The 17,815-nt window shown below is 36.8% G+C and overlaps 2 pseudogenes; one reads left to right on the top strand and one right to left on the bottom strand.

Moving 5' to 3' along the window:
* The first annotated feature begins 3,241 nt into the window (after nucleotides 1–3,241).
* Nucleotides 3,242–4,480, top strand: LOC107846649 (annotated as a pseudogene).
* A 122-nt stretch (nucleotides 4,481–4,602) lies between these two features.
* On the bottom strand, nucleotides 4,603–15,038 carry LOC124888829 (annotated as a pseudogene).
* Nucleotides 15,039–17,815: the final 2,777 nt, after the last annotated feature.

The following is a 17,815-nucleotide window of genomic DNA, read 5'->3' as shown; positions in this document are numbered from 1 at the left end:
AATGGGCTTAAATGCACTAATAATCTCTGCTTAATCTCTCGTGAAGTCTCCTATTTTTTTTGTTCGCTCTATCTGAGAGAACTACATCGATAGGAATCTGACCTATAATGTTTTTACCACCTCAAAGGTGAGGCATAGTAAGAGGAATTGGAACATCACACAAATTCACATAAGATTCTTAAGGCAGCTCTGTGGCACGATCTAGAATATAAAAGAAAAGAGACATTTCCTAAATGTCCTGCAGCCTCTAAATTATAAGTATGGTGAACTTCACACCCATAATTAGAACTCTACTAGACATGGCTTCACAGACACCCTAGGACACTTTAATTATGCGTTCTAATTCCAAGTTTGTCACGCACCGAGTCGAGGCCCTATACGTGGCACACACCCGATACTATTGCTAGTACGAGCGAATGTTTTGGCATATCACATGAGCATACAGCTAACATAATGCATAGAGAGGAAACAAAATAGAATAAGATTTCTTAAAGGATAGTCTTTCATCAATGTTCACTAATATCACTTAACGTCTGAAGATACAATAGTCATAACAAGTAATACTAAAAATTACAAGACCTGTCTGGCAACTAAATTAGTCTGTGAAGCCTCTAATAAGTACCAATACTAAAAGGAAAGAAAATATAATAAAGTCAACATATCCCATCCAACTGAAGATAGAGATCCTAATGAGGCGCCTGACCAAGGATATGAGAGCCAAAACCTACATCATGAAATGATGTAGCACCAAAGGTGGTCAATACGTGGAATGTATTGGTATGGAAAATCATTTCAGGAGGGTAGTACATCAAGAGATTAGAAATGACAATAAAATTCAAACGTAAAAGAAGACTACTGGAAAGGAACAAGAAGATAAGCTAAATTTATAATTGACCAAGTAAAGTAGATTTAATTCCTTTGATTAGTTATGGGAGAAAGTAGTGAACCGTCAAAACCACCATGTGAGCGCATGGAGTCTGATCTCGGCTCGATCAGCTTAGCCGTCCTATGCCTTGCCGGGCATAGGACGTGACATCCATGGTTAGTCCCTTTTCAGGACACATAAAAAAAGAGTCATCCGACTTGCAAAATAATCTATATCCTATGTTGGCAAACATAGTTTTGGGCATTTGTCTTTTCAACCTATGCCTTCACGGTCAGCTAACTAACTCCCTTATGCTCATCACGTTATCTTATTTATCTTATTAGTTCTTGACCAAAAATGTTAGTCTTGTTACGTTCATGCTCATAGTTTAGCCTTTTTAGGCTCATGGTTTAGCCTCTTTAGGCTCATAATTATGTATAACCACTTTAGGCTTATATTGAGAGTTAACCGTAATAGGTTCATATTCATGAGTTAACACTATCAATATTGGAGAGTCATGATAGGTAATTTCATGGTTCAACATGATATAATTCATTAACATGATTGGAACCATTCTTGTAAAAATATTCATATTAATATTATTAAGTATCTATTAACTAGGTCAATGGGAAAATTCCTTAGAAATTGGTATTATTATACTAGGGCTTGCAATTTCATAATGTATAGTTCATAGTGCAAAGACTTTTAGGCATGTTGAGAGAAGGTGACTTTCTTATGGATTATGGAATTGGAATCATACTTTAAGAGTTTCATAAAATTTTATCTGATAACTTTAATAGAAACATTCACATGATGGCATGACTGAAATTTTGACATGGAGGGTTGGCTAGATATTGTATTACAAATCATCTACAACCAGAGATTTTGGAAAACAGATTAACATGAGATCCCAGTAGAAGACAAAGTAGTCCTTCCTACTTGTTAAACTTAAAGAATTTTAGCATGCTAGCATATACTCAAACGGGATCGGACATTAATTTAAGAGATAAAAGGGATGTTCTTTATGTTAATTAATCCTAACAACTTTCAAGAAATTTAGAAATAGAAAATACTTGTTGAAGATTATTTAGACCACCATATTATTGACTGGACAAGGTTCAGGTTCTAGATTTAGGAAAAACTAGTCCTTACATTATGAATACATAAGCACTTGTTAAGACGTCAAGAGGAAATAGAACTTGAGATGTTACTCTAACTGCTGAATACAAACACCTAGACACCATCTGTTTGGAAAGGAGATTACAGAACAGATTTGGTGAATAAGAAAACATAATGAAACGTGAGCAAAAGATGGTTCTATGTACCTCAAAACGTTTGAAGAACTTGAGATCTGGAGAAGGGATTAGACTTGTTTTCTTGAATGAATTTCATCAGATTCTTGAGATTTGAGTTTTATAGGAGGAATACGGATGTTTATTTATGGATATCGTATGAAAAACAGATGGGGAAAAGTGAGGTTTTATCCTGTGAAACTTGAAGAAGGCAGGGAGGTTTGTATTGTAACGTGTAACTGATGGATAGTAAGTCTAGGAGTCTTAACGTATAAAATTAATGGAGAAATAAGTTTTAATAACTTGGGGTTAGTGTAAAAAGGAAAGGACAAAATTACCCTCCAAGAATATGAAAAGAAAAGAAAAAAAAATAAAATTTTCGTTTGGTGTAGTTCTTAGTAAAACATACGTAACTTTTTACTCAGGTCTCGGATTAATGAGTTGTTGGTGGCGTTGGAAAGAAGACTCAAAAATATTTAATTTGATATGTAATGGGTCACGTAACTCTAAATATTCTAGGAGAAATGCTTGTTTAAATTTGGTCCTTGTGTGAACCTATATGAATACTTAATCATTAAAGGACTTTTCACTCAAATTTGTTGTAGAGATTTCTTATGCCCTCAATTCATACCTAATACCCCTACGAAACTTAAGACTTGACCTTTGCACCTAGATACTATAAAATTTCTAGATTCTGGTCAAAGTACATATGAAGAGAGGTCCAATTGATTTTTATTTTAGCTCGAACGTTCAGGGTGTTACACGTACCATATACATATATAACATGCCTTATTTATCCGGATTAGTACCCCGTTTTAGTAGATTTTGGTATTTTGTCTTTCAATATATTAATTTATCGTTTTAGGATCTGAAATTAAATAGCAAACCTTGAATCTGCCCCTTTAAAATTAAGACATGCATATGGTAATTAGAGGTGTTTTAGCTTCTGTTCAGGTTTAATAAATACTTTATTTCTAGCATTGATTGTGAAATTTTGTACCACGTTGACTTTGTTGTGGTATGGTATGAATTTTAATATGGGGTATGGTTATTATGAGTTCTGGTTCGAGTCCGACATCTGATTATGATTGTGGTTTCTTTGAGTTCCAGTTCGAGTTCGGTATCTGATTATGGTTGTAGTTCGACTGAGTTCCGGTTCGAGTCCGACATCGGATTATGAGTTCTGTTGTATATTATATAAGTGGCCACTCATTATTACCCACTATGTCCCGTTTGAATCCGTCACGTATCCTCTTGATATATTATCCATCACTACCGGTTTGAGTCCGGTTTTTGGCCTCTCGTTTCTACCCATTGGTGCCGGTTCAAGTCCGGTGCACATCTAGAGGACTACTACGATTTCATGGGATTGGTTCAGTTATAGGATCATGCTGGAGATAATTCAGGAGCTTACTTTTTCCTGCCATTGACCGTGACAACTCCATCAATACTCTCATTTGTTGCTCTAGGTCAGATTATGGCACTATAGCACCTTTTAACTGCAACTTCCGCTCATTAATTAGGAGTGGTGAACTTTATACAGCGCGGTGACGAAATGGTGTGGTGGAGCACTGGGTGTATTTCTCCAGCTAGCAACCTAAGTTGGAAGCTTTTGACCCTGCTAAACTGCATTGGATTCTTCTGCCGAGAATGACTCCCAATAATTGTTTCGTGCAGTTCTCCGAGAAGGAATCATTGGGGATTGGTATGGAGCTTCTTGTTTGTGGAAAGGATGTGTGGCCTATGTCATTTATCGGTACAACTTACTGACAAAAATCGTAGTCAACTGGGATGCAGATGAATACGTCATGATGTTTGATTGGTAAAGCAAGCATTGGGGAAATTGCCATTTTTTCTGATAGTTGTGACTCACAATGTGAAATCCTTAGCTCTGCTGAACTTTACAATTCGGAGACATGCACGTGGAGGACTTTGCGAAGCATGAATAAGCAATGTAAGATGTGTTCTGGAGAATTCATGGATGGAAAGTTTTATGTGATAGGAGGCATTGGAGGAGCCGACTCAAAGTTGTTGACATGTGCGGAGGAGTATGATCTGGAAATGGGAACATGAACTGAAATATCTCGAACATTCTCCTGTGCGACCTAACCTGAGGAATGACATACCTGCTACATCTGCAGCGTCTACAGCAGTAGCTATTGTAAATAATCGATTTTACGCTGCTGACTATGCTGAAATGCCGGTTAGGAAGTATGAAAAGCATAACAAAACAAGGGTTAGATGGGTTACGCAAGCCAAGATGCCAACAAACAACCAACATTGCAGACCCTTATTTCTCTCCTCGACAAAGTCAAGAAAATAAAGATGGCAAAACCAGAAAAAAGAAAAAGATTAAGTACTTCTATGACTTTCTAGAGAATCTTTAAACACTAATCGAAAACTATCAACTGATAAGAGAAAAACGTTGGGATAAATTACGCATTATCAAGAAACCTGTTGCCCCAGAAACCAATTATGTATTGATTGACTGCCACCACCTCTACAGTACAACCAGCGATATTCCATCTCTTCAGCATACCATGACAGAACAGTATACACAAAGCTACCTGATTGCATTCGGTCGAGCAAGTTCCATTCTTGAGGTCCTTCACTAGGTACCACGAATTCACCTCAATAAATCCATTCTTTGTTATGCTTTTCATACTTCCTAACCGACATTTCAGCATAGTCAGCAGTGTAAATTATTTATTTACAACAGCTACCAATGGAGGCACTGCAGATGTAGCAGGTATGCCATTCCTAAGGTTAGGACGCACAGGAGACATGTTCTGGATTTCAGTTCACGTTCCCCATTGCCAGATCATGCTCCTCTGCTCATGTCAACAGCTTTGAGCCAGCTCCTCCAATGCCTCCTATCACGTAAAACTTTCAATCTTTGAATATACCAGAACACATCTTACGTGGCTTATTCATGCTTCTCAAGTCCTCCACGTGCGTGTCTCCGAATTGTAAAGTTCAGCGGAGCTAAGGATTTTACCTTGTGAGTCACAACCACCAGCAAAAATGGCAATTTCCCCAAGACTTTCTTTACCAAACAAACATCGTGGCACATTCATCTGCATCCCAGTTGACCACGTATTTGTCAGTAAGCTGTACTCATAAATGACATGGGCAAACACATCCTTTCTGAAAACAAGAAGCTCCATACCAACGGCCAAAGATTCCTTATCGGAGAACACGAAACAATTATTGCGAGTCATTCTCGGAAGATGCATCCAACACAGCCTAGCAGGGTCAAAAGCTTCCCACTCAGGCTGTTGGCAGGAGAAATACACCCAGTGCTCCACAACACCATTTCGTCACCGTGTTGTATAAAGTTCACCGCTCCTAATTAATTAGCGGAAGTTACGGTTCAAAGATGCTATGGCACCATAATGTGACCTAGTGCAACAAATGAGAGAATTGATGCAGCTGTCACGGTTAATGGCCGGAAAAAGCATGCCCCTATCAGAATTATCCCCAGCATGATTCTGGTTGTCATCTTGCTCATCATGGTCCTGACTGTCAGCATGCTCATCAGGGTATGCTGAAGAACTCCACAAGGAAATATCCACTTCCACTAGGTTGGAACCATCAGACTGCTTTTGCAACCTGCATTGCACATTTTCAACCTCCTGGTCATTTTCCAATGGCCTTTTGCCATACTGGACTTCAATCCTATCGATCGATAACTCATTCAAGCTGTCCAGTTACTTTCTGTCCGACAATCCCTTGTAACAATACAGGACGATTCTTCTGACAAATCTTCCAGATTGAACCCTAAAATAAACACCAGTTCCGCTGTCTTGCTCTGATATGGATCCTAAACCCTGTGTCTTCCTGATAAGACTGATTTAAGTGAACATAATTTGTTTGGGGTTCTCCACACACATTTTTCTTGCTTATCGTTTTAGTAATCAAAAGGTTCTAAATAGTCTACTTTCTTGCTTCAAAACTTTCAAGAAAAAATGGAAAGAAAAATAATGATCAGTACCAAAACTTATCAAAATGGCTAGGAGATGGCAGAAGTTTGCAGCCATGCAGGGGAAGAGAATGTCACTTACAAGAAATGGTAGTGATGCAGATAGTTGTAGTACATCTTTACCCTCAATAGTCAGAAAAGGTCATTTTGTAATGTATACAACTGATCAAACGCACTTCGTGATTCCCTTGGATTATCTGGAAAATGAGATCATCATACAACTTTTAATCTTATCTGAAGAAGAGTTTGGCCTGCCAAGTGCTGGCCCCATTATAGTACTCTGCGATTCATCCTTCAAGAAGGGTTTAGCCGCAGGAGATCTTCACAAGGCGTTCATTATCTCAATTCCTTCATGTTGCTGTTCTTCAGACAAGTTCCAAATGTAATGAATAAAGAAAATGCAGTTTTAGAGACTTTTGCAATGCAAATAACTTAGAATATGAAATGGACAACATATACATACAGAGTTGTTCCACCACAATTCAAAAACATCCACAACAGTAAAAGTTGTTCTAAACCAAATTACCACATAGACAAACTAGCAAAGCATAATACCTGGAGGAAATAAGACAAACTAAATATCTTAACTATCTCAGCTTTTATTCAGATAGACATTTGAGTCTTGAAAGTTGCCCCCCACAGGAGTTTTAAGTGAGTAAAAATTTGGAAGATATCTAGTCGCTACAGGTGCAATATCACCCTAAAAATCTCGTCTTTTGGGTTGTAAGTGATAGAGAAATGAGCAGAGAAACCAAGATTTTTTGAATAGCAACTTGTATCTGTAACATCCCACATTTTCGAGCTAGAAATCGAACCGTCGTAAGATCTAATTCCATGGTTTTTATTTAAATTCATGTGTCATGATCTCTCTCCAAGTATATGAAGTGATTATGAGGTGAAAAATGCTCGTGTAAATGGCCTATAGCAAAGTTGAGCTAATAACCCGTCATTCATCCAAACTTTGATATTCGATTCTACAAGAGTCATCTTTGAATGAGTATAAGTTTTTGTATATATTGAATTTTGCATATGAAGACCCACTAAATTGTAGATAATCTAATTAGCTTTCCAACGATACCAATTTCGCCAAAATCCGATACTCGAGCAAAAAGTTATAGTCATTTTTGTGAAAAGGCAGTAAGCCGAGGCGATAAGTCAGCGGCCCCCTGGCCATTCTGGCCCGTGTATTTTTCTGTAGTCAACTCCACGTTTTCCAGGGGCATTTGGGTCAATTCCACCTATATTAATTCAGCCTAAACACCGAATTTTAACCCCAAAACAGCACTTTAGACACCCAAATTCACGTTCTCTCCAAAATTGAAATCATCCATCCCCAAGAACAAAACCCTAATCCTTTCCCTCAAGATAAAGAATCAAGATCTTATGTTCAAGATTTCATGAAAAGGATCAAGATCCGGGTTTTATCTTTCAAATCTTATAATCTAAGGTACGTAGGGTTTTCCTAAAACTACATGGGCATAGTAAACTCTTATTAATTATGTTGAAGATTTAGAAATCATGTTTTCACAAAGGGGTTTGAATTCACAATTACAATTATGAATCTTGAAACCTTTTGATAAGATTTCTTTGGTCTTTAGGCCTTCCCCTTGAAATTGATTTGTTAGTATATATGTATATATGTTATGGAAATTTTGAAAAATGAATTAAGAGGTTATCCTGTCAACATCAGCATCAGCCTAGTTAGCCAGTATAAGCATCGCTTCAGATATCAGATAGGGGTTATCCTGGTTTTAGTAGTTCTAGTGGTTGGAGTAGCAGCCAGCGGCAGAGGTATTCAGTCAGGATCATTGAGTCAGGGTAACCATTCCAGATTCACTGGATCATCTAGACAAAGTTGGTGCCCGAGGCATGTTATGGCTGAAGGGTGGTTAGTTACTTTACCCGTAAGTGTCCTTAACATAGGATGGTTAAGCCTTCAGTTTTGACTGTACAACCGATTAGGTTAGTTCCTCCATAATGTAGGGGTGATGCACAGAGTCGCAGGGATGGTCCTGATGATTCAGGGTCATTTGTATGCTATATTACGTAGATCTGAGGTTGAGGCTTCGTATGCTTTGATCACAGGTAAGGTTTCCATATGCCATCAACCAACTTCTACTTTGTTTGATCCTAATTACATATTTTGTTGTGTTTTTACTTATTTTGCATCGTGGTTGGGTTTATGTTTTGAGTCTTTATCTGTGCCATTGCGTATAGCTACCCCCGTGGGTGATTCTTTAGTAGTGGATTGGTTATATGACTTGTTTGGTGACTGTTCGAGAGTTTAATACTCAAATTTATCTCATTGTCCTAGATATGATACATTTTGATGTAATTCTACGAATAGATTGGCTATCTCCTGACCATGTAGTCTTGTATTATTTTTCTAAGACCGTTTCTTTAGCCTTGCCTGGCGTACCCCTGGTTGTATGGCAAGTTTCTATTAGGTACGTGATAATGGGGATTATTTCTTATATTCGGGCTAGTAGACTGATATTGAGGGGTTGTGAGTCATGTCTTGCGTATGTATGGGATGTTATTGCTGAGAGTTCATCGCTTGACTCCATTCCTGTGGTTCAAGAGTTTCCTGATGTGCTTTTGACTGGCCTACCTGACCTCGCTCCCTAGCATGATATGTGCAGCTAGTATCCCTACCTGTTTAAGTCCTCTGGTACGTCCTTATGCTTTACTTTCGCGGACGAAATTCCTTTTAGTAATGGATGTTGTAATGACCCTCACGGACATTTGTCTATATTTCCATACATTTTCAGTATCCAGGGATTTTCTATAACTGTCCTAAGTTATTTATGACTTTTTGGGACTGATAGTAGGCGGTTCTTTTGGTTAATTTTAGTAATATCAAGAATATTGTGGAACATTTAATTTAAATTGACATTTGGTAGATATATAATTTATTGCATGCTAAGATATTTTTGATATTCACTAAATTCTTTTAGTTATATTATATTTATATGACTTTATAGTGGCTTTTATAGTCTATTAACATTTTAAGTGGAGATAGTAAATCTAGAAATATAAAAATAATATTATTATACAATAGAGATTTTGTTAGAAATAATTTTGTATTAATTATGGTATATTCAAAATATTATAATTATTTTAGCATGCGTCTAAGCAATATCCGAGTATATAAGTAATGGAATTAAATTTGTGAATATGGTTGTCACCCACCACGTGGAAGTCGAATAGGGTAGGCAGGATATAGCTAAGGCATGCTGCCACTTCAAATTTAAGTTACCACCTAAGCTAACAAATATTACAATTTAAAGAATGTGCTGGCATGAACGAATGATAATAAATATGTATGTATGTACATATCTATATATATGTATGTGTTGTATTGCAGCTTTATTTCCTTTGTTTTTACTCACATATGAACCTGCCTATAATTTTTGTTATAAGACCATATCTACCATTATTGTCGCTCTTACTACTTCTCTCTCTCTCACTATATATATATATATATATATATATATGAGTAGTGAAAGAATTTAAGGAAAAAATTTATTATCTGCATCAAGTTATTTAGGCCTGAATTCTAGTATGGCACTACCCAGCGGCTTCATAAAGAGATATTTTATCTTTGGCATCCAAGTAGGCTAGGCTTACCCTACCTTTAGATTGAGATTATTTACTGAAATTGTGGACTATTATGCTAGTTCTAGATAATTACTTGTAGTTGCATACCATTATACATATGTAGCATAGCTTATTTATCCACATTATTACCCCGTTTTAGTATATTTTGGTATTTTTTCTTTCAATATAATATAACATCTATCACTTTAGGATGTGAAATTAAATAGCAAACCTTGAATCTGTCCTTTTAGAATTAAGACATGCGTACGGTAATTAGACGTATTTTAGCTTCTGTTCAGGTTCAGTAAATACTTTATTTCTATCATTGATTGTGAAGTTATTTACCATGTTGACATTGTTATGGTATGATATGAATTTTAATATTACATTAGGGTATGGTTACTATGAGATCTAGTTCGAGTTCAGCATCTGATTATGGTTGTGGTTCCTTTGAAATCCGAGTTGAGCCCGACATCTGACTATGGTTGTGGTTCCTCTGAGTTTCGGTTCAAGTCCGGCTTCCGATTATGGTTGTGGTTCCTTTGAGTTTCGGTTGGAGTCCGGCATCTGATTATAATTGTGGTTCCTTTGAGTTTCGGTTCGAGTCCGACATCTGATTATGAGTTCTGTTGTATACTATATATGTGGGGGTCCAGTTAGGTTATGTTTGTATGCCTTGCGGGCTTATGGGGTACAGGTTAGGTTATGTTTGATTTGTCAGTAATTACTGCGTTATTTATTTTCTATACCGCTTGTATTTATTCCTTTATCTTATTGGCATAGCTTGGCAGTTGTTTATGGGGTCCAGTTGTTTGTCAGTATTCCATTATGTTTGATTTATTGAGTTGAGCTCAGTCGACCGATGATGCCTACTGAATTCCTGTTGCTATGGAACTCATACTACACTTTTGCAACTTTTTCTGGATGCAGATCCGAGTCATTGCAGCCGACATTGGCATGATTCCTACCTTCCAGTACTGATTCTGAGAAGAGTGAGCTTACTGTCGTTCTAGGCTGATCCTCCTCTACCTACTCTGGTTTAGTTTTTTTTAGTCTTTTGTACTCGAGACAACTTGTGTATATTGGGTATATTTTGGATTCTGTCTAGTACTCTGGGTATATTTTAGTTGTGGCTCTCTTACCAAACTTACCAGCTCTTAAGAGGTATTCTTTTGTATATTTGGTCCTTTCCATTCCCTCATTTTAGTATATGAGAAATGTTTAGTTTCATTTTGTTACTCTTTATTATTATTGCTAACATTATAAGCGATCTTTTCTGATTCCTGCCTATTAGCCCTTTACCGAATATTCTGGGCTATGATTTGGCTTGTCTACTAGGGAATAATATAGTTGCCATCACGACTTGAAAAAATGAGTTGTGACATGAAATCTCTCCTTCAAATCTATGCACACACTATGAGCATTAGAAGCATAGATAATGTTGCTCAAAAGATCATTTCGTACTGAATGCATGATCCATGACAACACCACAACATTCACTCTATCCCCTTGATCATGCATGGACTCATCAAAGTGAGATTTAGGATAACGTCCATCAACAATCCCAACCTTATTCTACCCTATAAGACTAAAAGTCATAGATCGACTCCACAGGGCATAATTATCGGTAAGAGGAATAGATATCAGGGAGCTACCTTGAGTGTCATCATAGTACAAATATAAGGGATGGATTATGGTCAATTTCAATTATACTAGATCGTGCAAAAACATTTGCAGGTGTAGCTACTGTTTGTGTAGGTTCTGCAATAGAATTACATGTGATCACCATGGTTGTAGCCTTCAAGGTGAGATGAGCTAAACCATTGCAGAGTTCTCTACTCATTGCGTGTTATCAATGATCTCAAGCACCAATCACAACCTTGAATAAGTGGTTGTTGGCTCGGATACCATGTTAAAACTTCTAAATGAGCTAAGAAAACCAACGGAAAAGAAGAATCTAGAAGGGAGCTATTTCAGTAACTTGACAAGTTTTGGTAAAATGAGCTGCCACGACATGCTATTTTTAGACTAATTTGGCTCCTTGTGACAGCTGTACTATGACAACTGTCACTTCCAACTAACCTCTTACTAACAAACAACGCATGCTTATAGTGTGCACTAACAAGCCTCAACTCCCATCAACTTGATAACCAACTTTCTTATCTCAGCAATAGGGAGGGTCAAGAGGGTTGAGAACCCGCAGACATTACCTCTACCTCAAAGTTAGAGAGGCTATTTTCGATAGACTCGCCATATTCAAAAAAATATCAAGATATTTACAAGTATTTATTTCAATTAGACTATGACTAGGATGTAAAAAAGTCATATATCAAGATGAACCAGCTGTTAAAATAAAGTGGTTTAGCAAGTTATAATGAATCATGAAGATTTTCAGTAGTGCATTTATATAGAGTGACAGCACCATGGTCTATAATATGCTTAGTGGAATGAAGAGTAAAGTAGCATTAATTTTAAACTTGTCATTAATCAAGCAGTGCTATACTTCTTGATCACAGTAATGGAGAATGAATACCAGATTAAGAAGAAGAAGAAGTAGTAAGTTATAAGGAAAAAAGAGAGATCATTAGAGGAGTAACTTTGTTGTATTTTTCATTATTCAGAAATGTACACAAGCATCTACATTTAGAGGCTTGTGAATGTACCAACTAACTAACTAGCCGTTAGAGTAACTACCTACTAGACAGTTATAACTGATTTTTGAACTAGTCTATTTTTAGTCTTTTCTTAGTTCTGCTTCCTCTTCATATTTCACAACATTTCAGCACTTCTCCATTATTCTCGTCATACTTCAACACTCCCTCTCAAGCTAGGAAGGTGATACAATAAAGACAAGGAAACACGAAACAAACACCAAAATCAGTCAACTAGCCAAGAAACCGAGGACCTCTTTCGGTGACCACTCTTGGATTCGCTACCAACAAGAAGAATACAAGGCACAATGGCATAATAGCACCAAAAAAGTAGCAACAAAACAAGAACAAGATGAAAAATAGACTAATTTCGAATTCCAAATTAACAACACAAACACACGGTTACAACATCAACACTACTACACGATTACAAAGAAACAAAAGGATAGATAGTTAGAAAACTTGAAGGTATAATATTAACAACCCAAAAGCCTATTACACTCTTGGACCTTTAACATAACACACATCAAATACCTAAATCTTATGTTGGTACAAGAGTGACCCCGATCTCCTAAGCATCCAATATTTCCAAGCTTGAATCCAATACGAGCGATTCCACACTCAAGTTGATTTCCCTAGTTACAATTTTGGGTTGGTGGTCTTCTCTCCTTAGAGAGGAAATTTTTAGGTGTTATAAACTCATAATATTCATCAAAATCTCTCGAACTAAACCCTACATTATTCTATTCATAGTGTTTTACAAATAATAGGTAAAATGACCAAAACGTCCCTTAGTGAAGGGGCACCCCTCTAGTATATGTAGTGGACTGATTTGTCCCTTTTAGTGTATGTAGTGGACTATTTTGGTTTCCATTTAGGTGATCATTTTCACTTCATTGCACACACCAAGCCTCGGGTCTAACGTACACCCTCATAAGTCTATCTACATGATCATACTCATATCAGAAGGTGTGAAGATGTCATAGATACCCAGCTTGGCATTAATACGAACTTGTTGTGCTATTATCAGCCCCTTAGTTAACATGTCTGTGGGCTGATCTTGATTTGCAACGTAATGAGTTCTGATCATCCTTCGAACAATCTTTTACCTGATAAAGAATCAGTCAATGTCAATATGTTTTGTTCTCTCATGGTATATTGGATTTGCTTCTATTTACAAAGTAGATTTGCTATCACTAAATACATCCACAGGTAGAACCACCATATTCCCAAATTTCTTCATTAATCCTAGGATCCATACTAACTCTACAGTTACTGCTGCAAGACTTCTAACTCAGCTTCAGCTGAACTCTTGGAAACAATAGTTTGCTTCTTTGATTTCCATTAAAATATTGATTCTCGAACCTTCACAAATTAGCCTGTTATAGACCTTCTAGTTTGAGCACATGGTGCCCAGTCTGTATCATAATAAACACTTAATCTGTCATTTGCATTGCTAGAAAATAGTACACCTTGGCCTGGTTTGTTTTTAACATATTTAACAACTTTGAGTGCCGCTTCTATGTGAGACTTCTTAGGATCTTGAAGGAACTGGCTCAATGTTTGAACACAAAAGGCTATGTCTGCCTTGTCATGGTTAGGTACAACAGTTTACCAATTAGTTTCTGGCAAGAAATTTGATCTGCTGGTGGATCATCAGGAGACTTCCTTTGCTTGACATGCTCATCAAACTATTTAGATGTCAGTTTGATATTGTAATCCATAGGAGTGGTTGCAGGTTTGGCTGCTGTTAAAACTAGCTGATATAGTAGTTCGAATGAATACTTTCACCGGTGCATCAGAATCTTTTTGTTAGATCTTGAAATATTTTATTCCAAGGAAGAATCTCAGCTCACCTAGATCTTTCATCTTGAAGTTCTGATGTAGGATTTCCTTGGTTTCTTCTATCAATTTTAGACTATCTCCAGTGATCTGTATGTTATCAATATATACCAGTACCAATGTGACTCCTTGTATTGTCTTCTTGATGTATAATGATGGATCATATTGAATTTGAGTGAATTGATACCTTAACAACACTTCTGATAGCTTTGTATTCTTCATCCTTGGTTCTTGCTTTAGTCCATATAGGGATTTTAGTAGTCTGCATACTACATTCTCTACCTTACTAGTAAATCCCTGAGGTAGGTCCATGTAGACTTCATCATTGAGATCACCATTCAAGAATGCATTATAGACTTTCATTTAATGTATAAACCATTGCTTCCTAGCTACAGCAGCAAGTACAGTCCTTACTGTCTCATCTTTATAACAAGAGAAAGGGTCTCTTTATAATTAATTCCTTCTCTTTGTCCATAACCTTTTGCTACAAGCCTAGCCTTAAATCTTTCAACATCACCTATAGCCTTATACTTCACTTTGTAGATCCATATGTAACCAATAGCTTTCTTTCCTTTAGGTAAAAGAACAATCTCCCAAGTGTTATTGGAATTCAGTGCATCTATCTCATTTTTCATTGCTTCCACCCATCTAGGATCTTTACAGGCCTCATTGTAATTTGTAGGATCAGTGACACAAGAGGTTTTCAACACATAGTCTTTATATGCAGAGAAGAGTTTATCATATGACACATGATTAGCAAGAGCATGAGGTAACTTCTTTGCTGTCTTGGTAACAAAATCATTCATCCATACTGGTGTATTTCTACCTCTAGTTTAATTTCTTTGCTCCATAGTACCTGTAGATAGAAGGAGCTCTAGTTGACCATTTTTGATATACTTTAGTTATGGACTGTGCAGGACTAGGAGTATCCTGCTGTAGCTGTTCTTGTTGGCTCACTTGACTGGCACCCCTTGTGATGCCATGGTTACTGGGATCTATATAACTGTCGCTTCACCAACTAGTATTTGGTATTTTTCTTCCAAGGGGAAGATATTGTGTGGTGATTGAGTTTGATGTTTGAGAAGTTTGAATGGAAATACATCTTCTCTGAAAGACACATCTCTACTCATAGAGAAGATGTTAGTTGATATATCATATACCAAGTATCCCTTTTGAGTGCTAGAGTATCCCATCATGACACTTGTTTTTTCTCTAGTAATGAGTTTATCATGCTTATTTAGTACCTTGACATAGCATAGACACCCCATTACACTTAGATGATCATGGTTTGGTCTCTTAACGTACAATTTCTCATAAGGAGTTAAGAACTTAATAACTGAGCTAGGCATTTTATTGATGAGATACACTGCAGTTAAAACACAATATCCCAAGAACCTTATTGGAATTTCATCATGAAGCCTTAGAGCTCTTGTTACCTTTAAGATGTGTCTATGTTTTCTCCCAGCCAAACCATTCTGATGAGGAGAATATGGGCATCTTATTTGATGGATTATACCACTATCTTGAAACAGCTTCTGGCATAATGAGTTAACAAACTCCCTTCCATTATCAGTTCTGATCACCTTAACTGTCTTCTCAAACTATGTCTTGACATAAATAAGAAACTGTTTTATTTGAAAGAAAACATCTGACTTAAGCTTGATCAGAAACACCCAAATAAATCTTGAGAAATTATCAACAACTGTTAGAAAATAGTTGTTGTCATTCATAGTTGGTACTTTGTATGGTCCCTACAAATCCATGTGCACAAGATCAAAACAACAAGTACTTTAAATATTAGTTGACAGAAATGGTAATCTAGTCTGTTTAGCACTAGGAAAGTTGCTACACTACTTTATTCTATCTTCTATCCCTTGTGCGCCTCAACCTACAATCCTCCTTAACACTCTTGTTGAAGCATGTGCCAACCTTTGGTGCCACAGATCTACTTCAGCTTGTGTCTTTTCCATAGTTATTTTAGTATTTTCTTTATTTAGTACTACAAATCCGTTCGTTGATTGATCTTTAAGTAGATATAAGATTCCATCAAGCTTCCTAATCCCCTTCACCTTTCCAGTACAAAGATCCTTCAGGGAAGAAGTTCACTAAACAAGGCTATTCCTTAGTCACTTGTGATACTGATAGGAGACTACATGAAAACTATGGGATATGATAGACATTTGTTATGGTATTTCCTACTGATAGACAACTGGTTCCCACATGTGTAACCTTGGTAGTATCACCATTTGGAAGATATACTTTCTTTGGATTTTGTAATTCTGTAACTGTCTTGTTAAGTAACAACTCTGAATTGCTAACCATGTGATTTGTAGTACCTGTATCTATAATCCATTTTTGTGAACCAAAATAAGCTAAGCAAGCAGAAGTACCTGTGTCTAGCTGAGTTGACAGAGTTGTTCTTGTTTATCAGTTGCAAGATTTGCTCATATTGATCCTTGGTGAATACTACATTTCCAATTTGACTTAGTTGAGTCAATTGATTGCTTGGACTTACTGATTGACCTGCATCTTTAGTATAACATCCCAGTTGATCCACTTGATACTCATGAGAACCCAAGGCTACATTATAAGCTGTGTTAGATCCTTCATGCTTGGTCTTCTTCTTAGCCTTATAATATTGAGGATAACTAACCAAATTCCAACAATTTTCTTTGGTATGTCCCTTGAGTTTACAGAAGTCACATTTCACCTGCACATTACTCTTGAATTTGTGACCTTGGCTTCCACCTACTCCATTTATGCCTAGAATTTCTGCCTAACTTGCAATGGATTTGTGGCTTTCATCACTCATTAACATTGCATACGCTTGCTTAACACTTGGGAGGAGGGCCATAAGCAAGATTTGGATCCTTGTTTGTGTGTAAGACTTATTCAGACCCATAAGAAACTGGAACAACTTTAGTTTTTGCAGATGTAAGACATAGTCCTTTGATTTATCACAATCACATCCACGTGCTGGTACAAGAGCTTCAAACTGTTCCCATAAATCTTTAAGTTTAGAGAAGTACACAGACACTGAAGCTGTATCTTGAGATAATGTAGCAATTTCCTTGTGCAGATTGAATGTTCTGGCTCCATCCATGTTGTTAAAGCTTTCAAACAATTCATTCTAAACAACACTAGCCACAGATGCATACATAATTCTACCAAGCAAATCTTTAGAAACAGAGTTCATGGACCATGACAGAATAATTGCATTTACTCTCTCCAGTGATTGCTAAGTTCAGTAGAGAACTTGTCTTTAGAGCATGTTTCATCCACCATGCCCAACTTATTCTTCCCTAGTAAGTTATTCGCATTGATCTAAACAAAATTGAGAAATTCTCAACACCTGTTAACTAGAAGAATATGATTTGAATGCCACTCACATCAGTGGGACTAAGGAAGAGAGGATGATTGTAATCCAATGTGCTTGGAGTAACCCTGGAAGCTTCAACAGAATCTACAACAAAATTTTCATTCACCATTGTTGAAGACAAGCAGTTCTTGATTCAAGACTTATTGATTTTACTATAAAGCAACTAATACACCAGAAGTAATGGAGAATGAATAACAGATTAAA

This window comes from Capsicum annuum, chromosome 11 (assembly GCF_002878395.1).
Source record: "Capsicum annuum cultivar UCD-10X-F1 chromosome 11, UCD10Xv1.1, whole genome shotgun sequence".
Lineage (NCBI taxonomy): Eukaryota > Viridiplantae > Streptophyta > Magnoliopsida > Solanales > Solanaceae > Capsicum > Capsicum annuum.
The sequence above is the reverse complement of the archived record's forward strand: the minus strand, read 5'-3'. Positions and strand labels throughout refer to the sequence as shown.